The sequence below is a fragment of the Rhinoderma darwinii genome, chromosome 11 (assembly GCF_050947455.1).
Source record: "Rhinoderma darwinii isolate aRhiDar2 chromosome 11, aRhiDar2.hap1, whole genome shotgun sequence".
NCBI lineage: Eukaryota > Metazoa > Chordata > Amphibia > Anura > Rhinodermatidae > Rhinoderma > Rhinoderma darwinii.
The window spans coordinates 54,086,053-54,101,173 of record NC_134697.1 but is presented as its reverse complement, the minus strand read 5'-3'; positions in this window follow the sequence as shown (position 1 = coordinate 54,101,173).

Below are 15,121 nucleotides of genomic sequence, written 5' to 3'. Positions count from 1 at the left end.
GGCCAGGAGGTTGGTCTGAACTGGTCCAATCAGTTTGTAATTTACCCTATGGTATTTGGTATATATACATGTGGTTTTTAACCCTGCGACATGCCTGATGAAGACGCCGGTCCGGCGCCGAAACGCGTAGCATCCTTCTAATAAACCGTACCTTTACAAGCAGCGCCGTTTATCCCGTTTTTTCTCTTACTTCAATATTACTTTGGCATCTCCACGGGGATTGCGTCCGGGATTGGCAGCAGCTATTGATACAAATTACATGCCGGTAATTTGCCACTGAACAGGTGAGCATTTATGTACCGTTTTTTTTGCTCCTTATACTATTGATCACGCCACTTGGCGCCGTGTCTCCCTTTTTGCTTTTTTTCCTAGTACATTGAATTAGATGGGGAGAACCTGCAATAGAAAAGCAACGAGAACGCAGCATAAATTGACATGCTGCTGATTTAAAATCTGCAACACAGGTACATTTTTAAACGTTTTCTCTGCTTCCGCAGCGTGGGCATGGGTTTTTCAAAATTTCATTCACTTTGCTGCTACTGTAAATGCTGCGGAATTTCCACACAGAATTCCATTGCAGAAATTCTGCAGCGTTTACCCTGCATGGGAACACGGCCTTAGGGAAACTGGCATTTCATACACCTGCCTTAATAAACAATTTATTGGAGTACGATGCAACACACTTATTAAGGCGCAAATGCAGGCAGGTCATGTGTAAATGTGGTGCAATGAGGCTGTGCACCATGAATTCCCTACATAAAATCAAAAATTTGTATACTCACCTCACCGTTTCTCTTCACTTTTCCCCTCCCATCAGGCTCCCTCAGCATACCGCGGCTTATACAATGCACTGGCGCGGAGCAGCAACAGGGCTATATATGCAACGCAGCACTCAATGCCCTGAATGCTGCATTACATACAACCTCCTGACGGTGAGATGAGTATATATTTTATTTTTATTGTCCGATGGAGACAGGAAAGGGGGGGGGGTAGTCCGATAGGGGGAAAGCAAGGTATAAAGCCCAGCCACAGAGTGAAATTTCCATTCTACTTTACACCAGTTTTGAGGGGTAAATATAATACATTTGTCAGGCCGCTATGCCCCGTCCCATGCTACTGCATGTGTTTGTTGTGATTTTTAAAAAAAATTGTTATTTTAAAAGACCCAATCCAAAAACCAAGGGAGCACAGTCACTTGTCATTAAAGCCTATGGAAAAGGCACTACTACGCTGTTTATATATATATATATATATATATATATATATATATATATATATATATATATCATAACACATGTAGCGTTAGAGGGTCCTATTATGCCCAAGTGTCCAAGTGATAGCTAAAATCTTTCTAGCACGAAAACTGTTCCCAGGCCCCCCACAGAACAGAAGCTAGGATGTGACTGTTATGTGACTGTGAATCAGCATCATCCACTTCTCTTCACAACGCCCAGCTTCTGGCAGTGCACAGACACACAGCGTGTCCTCGCGAGATCACGCTGTGACGTCACTCACTTCCTCCCACAGGAACTTCATCGCGTCGGATGAGCGAGGACACGCTGTGTGTCTGAACTGCCAGAAGCTGGGTGGTGACAATGAGAAGTGGATGATGCTGATTCGTCAGCATCATACACTTCCATTCACAACGCCCAGCTAGTAAAACAAGTAAAAACGCTCAGATGTAACACACACAATACACGCCCACTTGGACATAACTTTAAACACGCCCAGTTGTACTTTAGAAAGCCTCATTTGCATAAATATAAAAATGGTCATAACTTGGCCAAAAATGCTCGTTTTTGAAAAAAAAAAACACGTTACTGTAATCTACATTGCAGCGCCGATCTGCTGCAATAGGAGATAGGGGTTTGAAAATCTGGTGACAGAGCCTCTTTAAATGAGCAAAAACATGTTGTTAGCTGGAAAACCCCTTTAGAGCGTTGGAAGCAGAAAAAGGATCAGAGCAACTTTGGGAAGGGCCAAATTCGACTGGCCATACGACTGGGTCAGAGCATCTCCAAAACAGCAGGTTGTCTGGGGTGCTAGCAATAGGCCTGCATCGTTTTTCAATGCTGCAAAAGAAAAATATGCTATAGTATACATTTTATATCATTATAATCAATGGCCAAGGTATTCAACTACAAGCTGAAGGGAAGGACCTCCAAAGTAGTATTCTCAGGAATACTGCCTGTGCCATGCGCATCACAGGAAAGACAGCGGGAGCTCAGGGAGTTAAATGCATGTCTGAAGTCTTGGTGTAGAGGAGAAGGATTTGGGTTCCTAGAGCACTGGGCTGACTTTTCATTGGGGTACAAACTGTATTCTGCAGATGATTTGCACCTAAATGGAAGGGGGTCCGCTGTGCTGGGGGAGAGAATTCTAGCTGGGGTGGCGGAGTATTTAAACCAGGGCTGAGGAGGGAGGTCAATGTAGAAAAAAAAGGGGTAGCCAGGTTAGAGAGGGGTCAGACTATATTGGTGGGGGGAGAAACAGAATGTGGGGAGAGGACTAGACAACAAGATAAGGAGATCCTTTCGTTACAAAACATCAGTGTAAATAAAAAGGCCCGATTAATGTCAAATCACATTTCTGATAATAAAAGTGAAAAACTGACAGGCAAGTTAAAGTGTATGTTCACAAATGCCAGAAGTCTAGCAAACAAAATGGGGGAGCTGGAGGCCTTGATACTGGAAGAAAATATAGATATAGTTGGTGTTGCTGAAACATGGCTGGACTCTTCACATGACTGGGCTGTAAATCTACAGGGTTTTATACTTTTTCGGAAAGACAGGACAAATAGGAAAGGTGGTGGTGTATGTCTGTATGTGAGAAATGATATGAAGGCGAGTGTGAAAGAGACAATAGTGGGTGAAGACTGTGAGGAGGTTGAAACCTTGTGGGTGGAACTAGAAAGGGAGGTAAACACTGAAAAAATTACTTTTGGTGTAATCTATAGACCCCCCAATATAACTGAGGAGATGGATGTTCAGCTATATAAACAGATGGAGCGGGCTGCACAGGCGGGTACTGTAGTGATAATGGGAGATTTTAATTTCCGGGATATTAATTGGTGTCATGGTTCGGCTTCAACTGCAAAGGGGAGACATTTCCTCAACCTGTTGCAGGAAAGTTTTATGGGCCAGTTTGTGGAAGACCCGACTAGAGGTGAAGCTCTGTTGGATCTGGTCATTTCTAATAATGCAGATCTTGTTGGGAATGTCAATGTTCGTGAAAACCTCGGTAACAGTGATCATAATATGGTTACATTTTACCTATACTGTAAAAAACAAACGCAGGCTGGGAGGGCAAAAACATTTAATTTTAAGAAAGCCAATTTCCCCAGGATGAGGGCTGCAATTCAGGATATGGACTGGGAAGAACTAATGTCAAATAATGGAACAAATGATAAATGGGAGATTTTCAAATCTACTTTGAGTTATTATAGTGCAAAATTTATTCCTATAGGTAACAAGTATAAACGACTCAAATTAAACCCCACATGGCTTACACCTTCTGTGAAAGGGGCAATACATGACAAAAAAAGGGCATTTAAAAAATACAAATCTGAGGGTACAGCTGTAGCCTTTGTAAAATATAAAGAGCTTAATAAAACCTGTAAAAATATAATAAAATTAGCAAAAATACAAAATGAAAGGCAGGTGGCCAAGGATAGTAAAACAAATCCCAAAAAATTCTTCAAGTATATAAATGCTAAAAAGCCAAGGTCTGAACATGTAGGACCCCTAGATAATGGTAATGGGGAGTTGATCACAGGGGATCAAGAGAAGGCAGAGTTACTAAATGGGTTCTTTAGCTCTGTATATACAAGTGAAGAAAGAGCAGCTGATGTAGCCGCTGCCAGTGATGTTAATATATCAGTTGATATACTGAATTGGATGAATGTAGAGATGGTCCAAGCTAAATTAAATAAAATAAATGTGCACAAGGCCCCGGGACCAGATGGGTTACACCCTAGAATTCTTAAAGAGCTTAGTTCAGTTATTTCTGTCCCCCTTTTCATAATATTCAGAGAATCTCTAGTGACTGGTATAGTGCCAAGGGACTGGCGCAGGGCAAATGTGGTGCCTATTTTCAAAAAGGGCTCTAGGTCTTCCCCAGGTAATTATAGACCAGTAAGCTTAACATCCATCGTGGGGAAAATGTTTGAGGGGCTATTGAGGGACTATATACAGGATTATGTGACAATAAATAGCATTATAAGTGACAGCCAGCACGGTTTTACTAAGGACAGAAGTTGTCAAACTAACCTAATCTGTTTTTATGAAGAGGTGAGCAGAAGTCTAGACAGAGGGGCCGCTGTGGATTTAGTGTTTTTGGACTTTGCAAAGGCATTTGACACTGTCCCCCATAGACGCCTAATGGGTAAATTAAGGACTATAGGTTTAGAAAATATAGTTTGTAATTGGATTGAGAATTGGCTCAAGGACCGTATCCAGAGAGTTGTGGTCAATGATTCCTTCTCTGAATGGTCACCGGTTATAAGTGGTGTACCCCAGGGTTCAGTGCTGGGACCACTATTATTCAACTTATATATTAATGATATAGAGGATGGGATTAATAGCACTATTTCTATTTTTGCAGATGACACCAAGCTATGTAATATAGTTCAGTCTATGGAAGATGTTCATGAATTGCAGGCAGATTTAAACAAACTAAGTGTTTGGGCGTCCACTTGGCAGATGAAGTTTAATGTAGATAAATGTAAAGTTATGCATCTGGGTACCAACAACCTGCATGCATTATATGTCCTAGGGGGAGCTACACTGGCGGATTCACTTGTTGAGAAGGATCTGGGTGTACTTGTAAATCATAAACTCAATAACAGCATGCAGTGTCAATCGGCTGCTTCAAAGGCCAGCAGGATATTGTCGTGTATTAAAAGAGGCATGGACTCGCGGGACAGGGATGTAATATTACCACTTTACAAAGCATTAGTGAGGCCTCATCTAGAATATGCAGTTCAGTTTTGGGCTCCAGTTCATAGAAAGGATGCCCTGGAGTTGGAAAAAATACAAAGAAGAGCAACGAAGCTAATTAGGGGCATGGAGAATTTAAGTTATGAGGAAAGATTGAAAGAATTAAACCTATTTAGCCTTGAAAAAAGACGACTAAGGGGGGACATGATTAACTTATATAAATATATTAATGGCACATACAAAAAATATGGTGAAATCCTGTTCCTTGTAAAACCCCCTCAAAAAACAAGGGGGCACTCCCTCCGTCTGGAGAAAAAAAGGTTCAAGCTGCAGAGGCGACAAGGCTTCTTTACAGTGAGAACTGTGAATCTATGGAATAGCCTACCACAGGAGCTGGTCGCAGCAGGGACAGTAGATGGCTTTAAAAAAGGGTTAGATAATTTCCTAGAACAAAAAAATATTAGCTCCTATGTGTAGAAATTTTTCCTTCCCTTTTCCCTTCCCTTGGTTGAACTTGATGGACATGTGTCTTTTTTCAGCCGTACTAACTATGTAACTATGTAACTATGTATGTAACTATAATACCACACAGTTGTATATGTTCTTTTACATAAGTTCAGTACATATTAAGTATTATTGAACAGGGAAAAAGTTAAAAAATGGATTCCCCATATAACTTTTCTCAGTGCAAAATGAAAGTGTCTATCACTGATTAAATTACTGATTACAATAGAACTTTTATTAATTAGCAATTAACCCCTCTAGGACCAGGCCAATTTTGGCTTTTATGAGAGTTTATTTTGTCTCTTTGCAGTCTGGTGGTCAGGACTTTTCAAATTTTTTGGTTTATGTACTGTAGATGTACGAGACCTTTTTTTTATTTCCTAAGAATTAGTTGTACTTTATGTGCCATTGTGTGGTACATGTACATTATAATTTAATTTATATAAATTTTTATTTTGGGAAAAAAGAGTAGAGAAAAACAAAAAAATGTACCTATAAACGGCGCTGTTCGATGTCGTAACGCGTAGCCTATCAATCAATAAATATATATATTTATATTACCTTGATCTTTGAAATTCCATTCTAGCAGCGCCGTTTATAGGTCCATTTTTTGGTCTTTTCCCTACTCTATTCTGGCAGTAATAGTCCTTGTTTCCCGGATCGGACCTTGGCAGCAGCTTCTCTCCTTTAATCCCTGTATGCATCAAGAGTTGTGCGTGACCTTGCATAACTTCTATAGGTGAGCTCATACCTCAACCTTTGTTTCATTTTGATAACATAATTTTTATCTACACTATGGTGGCGCCGTGCATTTTTTCCTTTTTCTACCTCATAGATTATTTTGGGAAAAAAGCATAACTAAAGAAATATTTCTACAGTTTTAATAATTTTTTTAGTCATACACCAATTATCATAAATTATGTTATATATTTATTGTACAGATTATGTCGCGAGGATACCAAATTTGTATATATTTTATGTCTTATATTTAATACATTTTATTTCATGTAAAAAAATGCGTTTGTGTGGGGGTTTTGTTTGCTTAGTTTCTTTTAACATTACTTTTTTTTAAATTTTCCTTATTTTGTGTTTTTAATTCGATTTTTTTTTTTTAACTATAATGTACTGCCATTTATAACACCAGACAGACAGTCCTGAGTTCCTTCAATAGACCATGAGTTGTCTGCACATACAAAGAAAGAACCCCTGTCACTCACAGGTATGCCACAATAAGGATCTCTGATTAAAATACGGCCATTGATGCTAGGAAACTTCCGGTCCACATCACCTGCTACATAATTACAGTCAGCCCTCAAGCTGATTGGTTACGCGGCCGATCCTGTGTCTGTTGTGATTATCTGAAGTCTGATGGGCTTGACTAGAAATAGCTTATCTGTATTGGCTGTTTTGATGGGCTTGGCTAAGTGCAAGGAGGCATTTCTACCCTTTATATACACTTGGTTCAGGAACACCTCCCACCATCACAGGAACCAGCAGCCATTCATAGCTCGATAAAGGACTATCTGTCCGAAATGTCGCCATTCTTGTAAACTTGCTGATATATGGAACAAATAAACTACAGTGCATCCAAGCCTGTAATGCTATTCTTCATTGAGATATTCATCTCTATACTATGCCCTGGCAGTGGGAACCGAAACATCCACACAGCACCAACATACAAGGCTTATAGGCACGCGGCTATTGCTCGAGTGAGATTCTTCCCTTTATAGAAACAAAGACCAATCCTGTATCTCACAGAGCAAAATATCTGTATGAATGTCCATCTGCTCTGCCTTCTCTCTTGTTTTCCCCTGATGATTTCAGGCCAATACATTTTCAGATCTGGAAGGTATGTATTATAATATTGTTTTAGGGCTAGTTATTAATGGGCCGGTTTGATTGCAGTTAAAGCGATTGCAATAATATCACTTCTGCGGCTGGGCAGCGGGCTGGTTTATCTTTAGCAGTCTGAAATCACCAGGGTTCAGCTAACTCAGTGTGAATGGATTTATTTTTCTCCCTTTCGCATGTTTATTTTAACACCTATATGGTCTTTTCACACTGCAAACCGTTTCTGGTTGCTGTATGTGCTGGAAAGATCCCGGCACATACATTAAACATACCCATAGGCTTCCATTTACCTGACAAAAGCCAAAAGTGTCCTTCTGGTGTCCATTGGACCAGTATACATTGTACTGTTTTTCTGCTGTTTGGAATAGCGCAGCAGACTATGCTATTCCATTCAGAGGCACAACGTTAAAGAGGCTCTGTCACCACATTATAAGTGCCTTATCTCCTACATAAGGAGATCGGCGCTGTAATGTAAATAATAACAGTGCTTTTTATTTAGAAAAACTATCTATTTTCACCAAGTTATGACCTATTTTAGCTTTATGCTAATTACTTTCTTAATGGACAACTGGGCCTGTTTTTACTTTTGACCAAGTGGGCGTTGTAAAGAAGTGTATGATCAATTAGACCAATTATGTAGAAGATAGGGCACTTATAATGTGGTGACAGAGCCTCATTAAACATATATGACTAGGAATACTTTTTTTTTACATGAATGTAGAACAGGCTTCTGAGTGTTCCAGTGAGCGCTCATCCTATAAGCAGGATCTGTAACTTACAGCTCCTGAAATTAGAGCAGCCTGCTGAATACGGCTGGGATCGGGAAAAGACTCTGATCCCAACTGTTTAACCCGTTAAATCGCCATGGTCAGTGACCACAGCATGATCAAAGGGGACTCCCCTCTTTGACCTTGTCACTGGTGACGTAATAGGAGACTGGGGAAACTCACTGCAGTCAGCCCTGGGGACCTATAGGAGTACCCCAGGGCTGTCCGTTCTATAAGCCTGCTGTTAGGGCGTTCTATTTGTTTCCCTAACAGCAGCCTCTATCATATTGACAGTGTAATGTATACATAAGTATGTTAATACATATGCTAATACATTATAAGTATAAAATTAAGTTGTAAATAAAGTTATCCCTTCATGGGATAAAAAAAAAAAAAGTTATGGCTGCTGAAACGCAGAGAGGCAAAAACTAAAATAAATGTAGCTGGTGATTAAGGCCTTTTCAGTCCTGGTCATAAAAAGGGTTAATAAAAGCATATATTCATACCAGGGCCTCTTTAGTTTTTGTTTACAAAAAAGAAAATGAGAAAATAAACTAGTACTTTCCTGTATAACGATCAGCTAAGACTTTGTACGGCTCTGCAGCTACAAGCACAGATTGAGCATGACCTTCCTAAGTAGAGTCGTGTGTTAATGAACCTTCCCTTACCCATCTTATCCCTCCACCCCCACCTTTAGGAAAGACACGTGACACCGAGGTTGGATGTGAAATGGCCACAGCAGCCGTTTATTAATTTCACAGTTTTATCAAAACAATTTAAATCCGAAACATTCGGATAACTAGTTAGGAATCCACCAGAGAATTCCTCCTAATAATTCACATGACCCAACATGGGTCAGAATCGTACATAACAATTTAACGTTAACATTAACCCGAGCAGAGGAAGTCCTTGAAGCCCCTTCAGATGTTCCTTTTTAAGAACACACCGAATTAGCCATCTGCAAACCACCAATTACCTCCAGCCGTAAACCAGCTCGGAAGCACCGTTCACCTCTGCAGATGGCTCCAACCACTAGAAGTCCACTTCAAGGGGATAACACCCGATGAAGCCCTCAAGTGATATACCGACCACTAGAAGTCCACTTCAAGGGGATAACACCCGATGAAGCCCTCAAGTGATATACCGACCACTAGAAGTCCACTTCAAAGGGATAACACCCGATGAAGCCTTCAAGTGATATACCTTCTACCAGAAGACCACTTCAAAGGGATAACACCCGATGAAGTCTTCAACCATGTACCTTTTTTGGGGGACGCATACCCCCGATGCGACCCCCCCACCATTTTGTACTGACTGGCCTCAAGGACTCCCCCCGCCAGCTGCCATGACAACAGAACCTACTCCGGGAAAAAAGGAAAAACATGTTAAATAAGCACACAAAACAAAGACAACACTCATAAACGGACGTACATAAAGACCCACAGGGGTAACAAACAAAGGGCGGGAGGGTGGGAGCTTGTCTCTCCCTGTGTTACTCCTCCCGCTGCTTCCGGCTCAATGCCGCAAACAGCGGGAAGCTCAGCAACGGCCCCCTGACTCCTCCTTGTCCCTCCTCCACCTCCTCCTAACTCTCCCTCCAACTCTCCCTTACCTATTAACCCTTTCCCTACCAGTGAGGTCATGGAGGCTTCCCCTTAAGCCCTGCAGGCTGCGTCCAGCCTCTTCTTGACCTTCCTAAGTAGAGTCGTGTGTTAATGAACCTTCCCTTACCCATCTTATCCCTCCACCCCCACCTTTAGGAAAGACACGTGACACCGAGGTTGGATGTGAAATGGCCACAGCAGCCGTTTATTAATTTCACAGTTTTATCAAAACAATTTAAATCCGAAACATTCGGATAACTAGTTAGGAATCCACCAGAGAATTCCTCCTAATAATTCACATGACCCAACATGGGTCAGAATCGTACATAACAATTTAACGTTAACATTAACCCGAGCAGAGGAAGTCCTTGAAGCCCCTTCAGATGTTCCTTTTTAAGAACACACCGAATTAGCCATCTGCAAACCACCAATTACCTCCAGCCGTAAACCAGCTCGGAAGCACCGTTCACCTCTGCAGATGGCTCCAACCACTAGAAGTCCACTTCAAGGGGATAACACCCGATGAAGCCCTCAAGTGATATACCGACCACTAGAAGTCCACTTCAAGGGGATAACACCCGATGAAGCCCTCAAGTGATATACCGACCACTAGAAGTCCACTTCAAAGGGATAACACCCGATGAAGCCTTCAAGTGATATACCTTCTACCAGAAGACCACTTCAAAGGGATAACACCCGATGAAGTCTTCAACCATGTACCTTTTTTGGGGGACGCATACCCCCGATGCGACCCCCCCACCATTTTGTACTGACTGGCCTCAAGGACTCCCCCCGCCACAGCGAAACAGGCCTTGACCACCTTAAGCCTGTGAGTTCCGCCACACCACCACCGCCCTTTCTATTCCTTCTGCTATCGCCAAGCTCCAAAGATCAATGCCAACCTCGGTCAGATGAACCCCATCACCCCTCCAGAAGTTCCCCACTCCTGACTCCAAATCCCTGTGCCGCACACAAATGCCCCCGATTTTTGCTACGAAACGGGACACCGCCCGATTAACTTTAATGCGAGCCTTATTGACTCTTTCACTGACCTAGCCAACCGCCAATGTTTCCTCGGGACTATGTCCGACCACACTATCACCAACTTGGGATAAGAAACCCACAAACCCAACATATCGTGTTGGATATCCCGCACCAACTCACGCAAGGGGCAGACTCCTAAGTCATCCCCACCCACGTGCAACACTAAGACCTCCGGAACCCTATCAAGCCGGGCCTATGTCTGGAATTCTGCCAACCCCCTGCTCCATGACATACCTCTAAATCCCAGCCAATGCACAACCGCATCCTGTCGCGGAATGCGCAACTGGCGACCGTCCGGGCACGTACGAATGACCCAGTGCACGTACGAATGACCCAGCAACCACACCAAACACGGAGGCGAATCTGAAATGGAAAACAATTAGACACCGCCATACAAAACATTTTTTAAGCGTTAACCACAACCTCATAACAAATGGAGCGGACATAGGACTTAACTCAGTTGGACTCCCAACGACCAATGCGCCGCACCCCTTCATCATCCAACCCCCAGCGCCCCGCTGCAGTTGCTGCGCCAATCCTGAAGGAATGAGATGAATATGAGCCCGCCGCGACACCAACCGCCGTCAGACATTCCTTAAATACATCTCCAAACTGAAACCTGGACAAAACGACCCGTCCACATGACGTAACAAAGGCAAATCTGGAGACCCCGCTTGCGGCTTAAAAAACCCCGCATGCACTCTACTGGGCACATAACCGACCCCGGGAGGGCGAACAAAACTATCAGCTTACCCTTCCCTACTTGGCTAAGCAAAGCAAACGACACAGGCCTTCTACTATCCGCCTCCCCTCTACCTCGGCCCAACCCCTTCAAAGCCTGTAGCACCAAAAATTCCTTAGATACATCTTGAAAGCCTCGTAACTTAAAACCAAACGCCACCGCAGATATGAACCGGTTCACCTTTGCCACTGAAAACCCCGCCTCCCAGGCGTCCCCTAACCAGTACAAAAGTGCCACCAACCTGTCTCTATCCGTATTGACGTCACCCAACTCTCTTACCCACTCCTCCCACTGCCTCCAACAAGCAGAATAAGCACTCCACGTCGTGCGCGCCAAAGACCTTTGTATCAGTTGTTCTACGGGACCGAGACCAGATCCCAAAGATGTTCCGGACAAGCCAAACCGAGACGTTCCGCTCCCAGTGCCAATTGCCGAAACCGGTCCCACTGCGAGCGAGAAAGAGCATCAGCGATGCAATTCCGTACCCCCGGCACATGCACCGCCACCACCCACGCGTTCAACGACAAACATACCAACACTAAATGTCGCAACAATTGAACTACAGGAGGAGAGGACGCCGTGATGTTATCAATGGCCAGCACCACCCCCATGTTGTCGCAGTAAAAAACGAACCTTCTTATCCCTGAGCCTGTCCCCCCAAATGGTTGCCGCCACCACGATGGGGAACAGCTCGAGCAGGGCCAGATTCCGCGTGAGTCCGCTGGACACCCAACTAGCCGGCCATTGACCTGCGCACCACGGACCTCCCCCGTAAGCTCCAAAACCGCCCGCCCCAGCCGCATCCGTAAAATTATTCAAATCACTCGCACTCCCGCCGTTGCCGCTGCCAACCGTCTACCAAACACCCTCCCCATTGGCATAATCCGGCAGGCGAAATTCAACTTCCCCAGCAGCGACTGAAGCTCCCGCAGCGTCATTTTCTTCAGTCTACAAGCCCGCCGTACCTCCAGCCTCAAAGCACCCAGCTTATCCGCAGGGAGACGACACTCCATTGCCACCGAATCTATTTCAATTCCCAAAAAACAAATCGTCGCTACTGGGCCCTCCGTTTTTTCTGGCGCCAAAGGGATCCCAAAATCCCTCGCAACCTTCTGTAGTGCATAAAGCAAATTACCGCAAACCGGCGAACCCCCCGGGCCAACGCACAAGAAATCATCTAAGTAATGGATCAACGAGTCGACCCCGGATACTCCCCTCGCTACCCACTCCACGAAGCTACTAAACGCCTCGAAGTACGCACAAGAAATGGAACGCCCCATCGGAAGGCACCGATCCACATAAAAGGCCCCATTCCAAAAACAGCCCAACAGCCGTTGGCTTTCTGGATGAACTGGCAACAACCTGAACGCCGCCTCGATTTCGGTTTTTGCTAGCAGCGCGCCCGGACCCGCAGCCCGCACTAACCCCACCGCCTCATCGAATGAGGTATAGGCTACGGAGCACAACTCGTGATCTATCCCGTCGTTTACCGACGAACCCTTGGGATACGATAAGTGTTGAATTAAACGAAATTTTACGGGCTCGCGCTTAGGAACAATACCCAACGGGGACACAACTAAATCTTTTACTGGCGACTCAACAAAAGGCCCTGACATGCGACCCAACGAAACTTCTTTTAACAATTTGTCCGACACGACCTTGGCATGCGAGTAAGCCGATTTTAAATTCCTCCGCGTAACCGGAACCTCATAAGGAGGCGGGGGAATAACGAAACCAACACGAAAACCCTCGTAAAGCAACTTAGCCGCCGCCCTGTCCGGATACTCATTTAGATAAGGGGCCATCTTTTCCACCCTCACCGGTGACACCCCCTTGACCAGCCGCGGAGGACTGGTTCCCTGACCTCCTTTTCCGCATACATTTCGCCGCCCCGTGTGATGCACCATTACACTCCGAACACACGTGCTTGAACTTGCACGTGGCCCCGAACTTGCACTGGCCTTCATTAAATTGCCAGCAAAACCCTGCCTTTCCCCCGCCGCCTTGTCCAACCTGACTAGACTGGCCTCCTTGGCCGGCGCTCCCGGGAAAGGACTGCCTAACCGGAGCCGTAACCCGTAACCAGAGAGCAATATCCTTCTGGTCCCACCGAATCGCCGGCCGAACCGCTTTTCGCTGACGGAATTGCTCGTCGTATCGCAGCCACGCCTGGCCCCCATACGCCCTATGAGCCTCCCCAATAGCATCAAAATAACAAAACAACGCCGAACAATTTTCCGGCGCCTTTTCCCCTATCACACTGGCTAATATGGCGAACGCCTGCGACCAATTAACGAACGTCTGCGGGATAAGCCTATACCGCCGCCGTTCCTCCTCGTCCTTTTTACTCTCGTCCCGCTTGCTCTTATCCAAATTAAATTTAGCGAGCGGCAAGAGAGAAAAAATCTCTACATATTCGTCCTTCCAGATCCGCTCACGCACCTCCTGCTTTAAATGCGCCCCCAACGGACCTTCGAAACACACATACACCTCCCCACGAGCGCGATCATCAATACGCACCCGATCGCCATCTTTTTGCGCCTCGGTCTGTACCGACACCGCGACCGCCTCTCTAACCGCCGTTACGGGCCGCGCTTGTAACAATCCCCCTTCCCTGGGACCCTCCCAAACTACCGCCGGGGACACTTCCGTGACTACCGGCGCCACCGCCCTATCTAGGCGCCCGACCAGCTCTCTCAAGCAACCCACTAAGTCTGCCAAACCCGCGCCATCGCGCCCGCCCGCGCCACTACCGGCCACCGATGCGACGCTAGCAGCCCCCCCGCCGATACCCGACATAAAAATCGCTGGATATGACAATGATGGAGTTATACACTCACCGGGCTGCACAGGCGCTGTGTTCCCGTCAGCCGGACCATCCTGACCTCGACGATACACGTCCAGTTCACCTTCCTCCAGCTCTTCTCTCGCCGACGACTGTCCATCCAAACGACATCTTCGGAACGGGGATGAGGACGCGCTGACCGATGGGCCGGCAACCTGCCGCCCGACCGCCGGGACCCAGACTTCCGACCGGACCTGTTGCCTCGACGTCGCTGCAGATCTAGACGTCCGTCTCGCTGATCCTGAAGAAGCCTGCCCCCTGGCCGGAACATCACCAGGCGGGGCGGCCGTACCTTGTCCTCCGAATCTTCCATCCGATGGGGGAGGGGTGACAGGGAGCCCGGCCTGCGACTCCCTGCTTACCGCCGGACCCCGTCGCGGCTTGGGATTCCTGCCAGGACGCAGGGCCTGGGAAGGGGCGGTCCTCCCAGCTGCCTGGCCTGCAGCGTCCGAGATCGGGCTCCCTCTGCGACGCCGTGTCCGCGGGACTGCCTCAGGACTGAGGCGCTCTGGAGGTCGGGACCGCCGGGAGGGACGGGTCGACCCGGCCTGAGTCGCCGTCACCCCCGGCAACGCTCTCAGCCTGCTCCGAGCAGGAGCGGTTGTTGCCGACTCCCCCCCCGCCGCCATAGTAATGCTAGTAAGGGGGCCGGGGGAGGGGAGCCTGTCCCCTGCAACAGACCCCGAACGCCGGGCCTGGCGTGGCGAAACGGCGTCCGGGATCCTAGTTAATGCAGCCACGGTCTCCTCAAGCCATCCGGGACCGTGGTGCACATCAGCGGCACGCAGCCGCTCTAATAATACGGCCTCCGACATTGTTATAAGCGC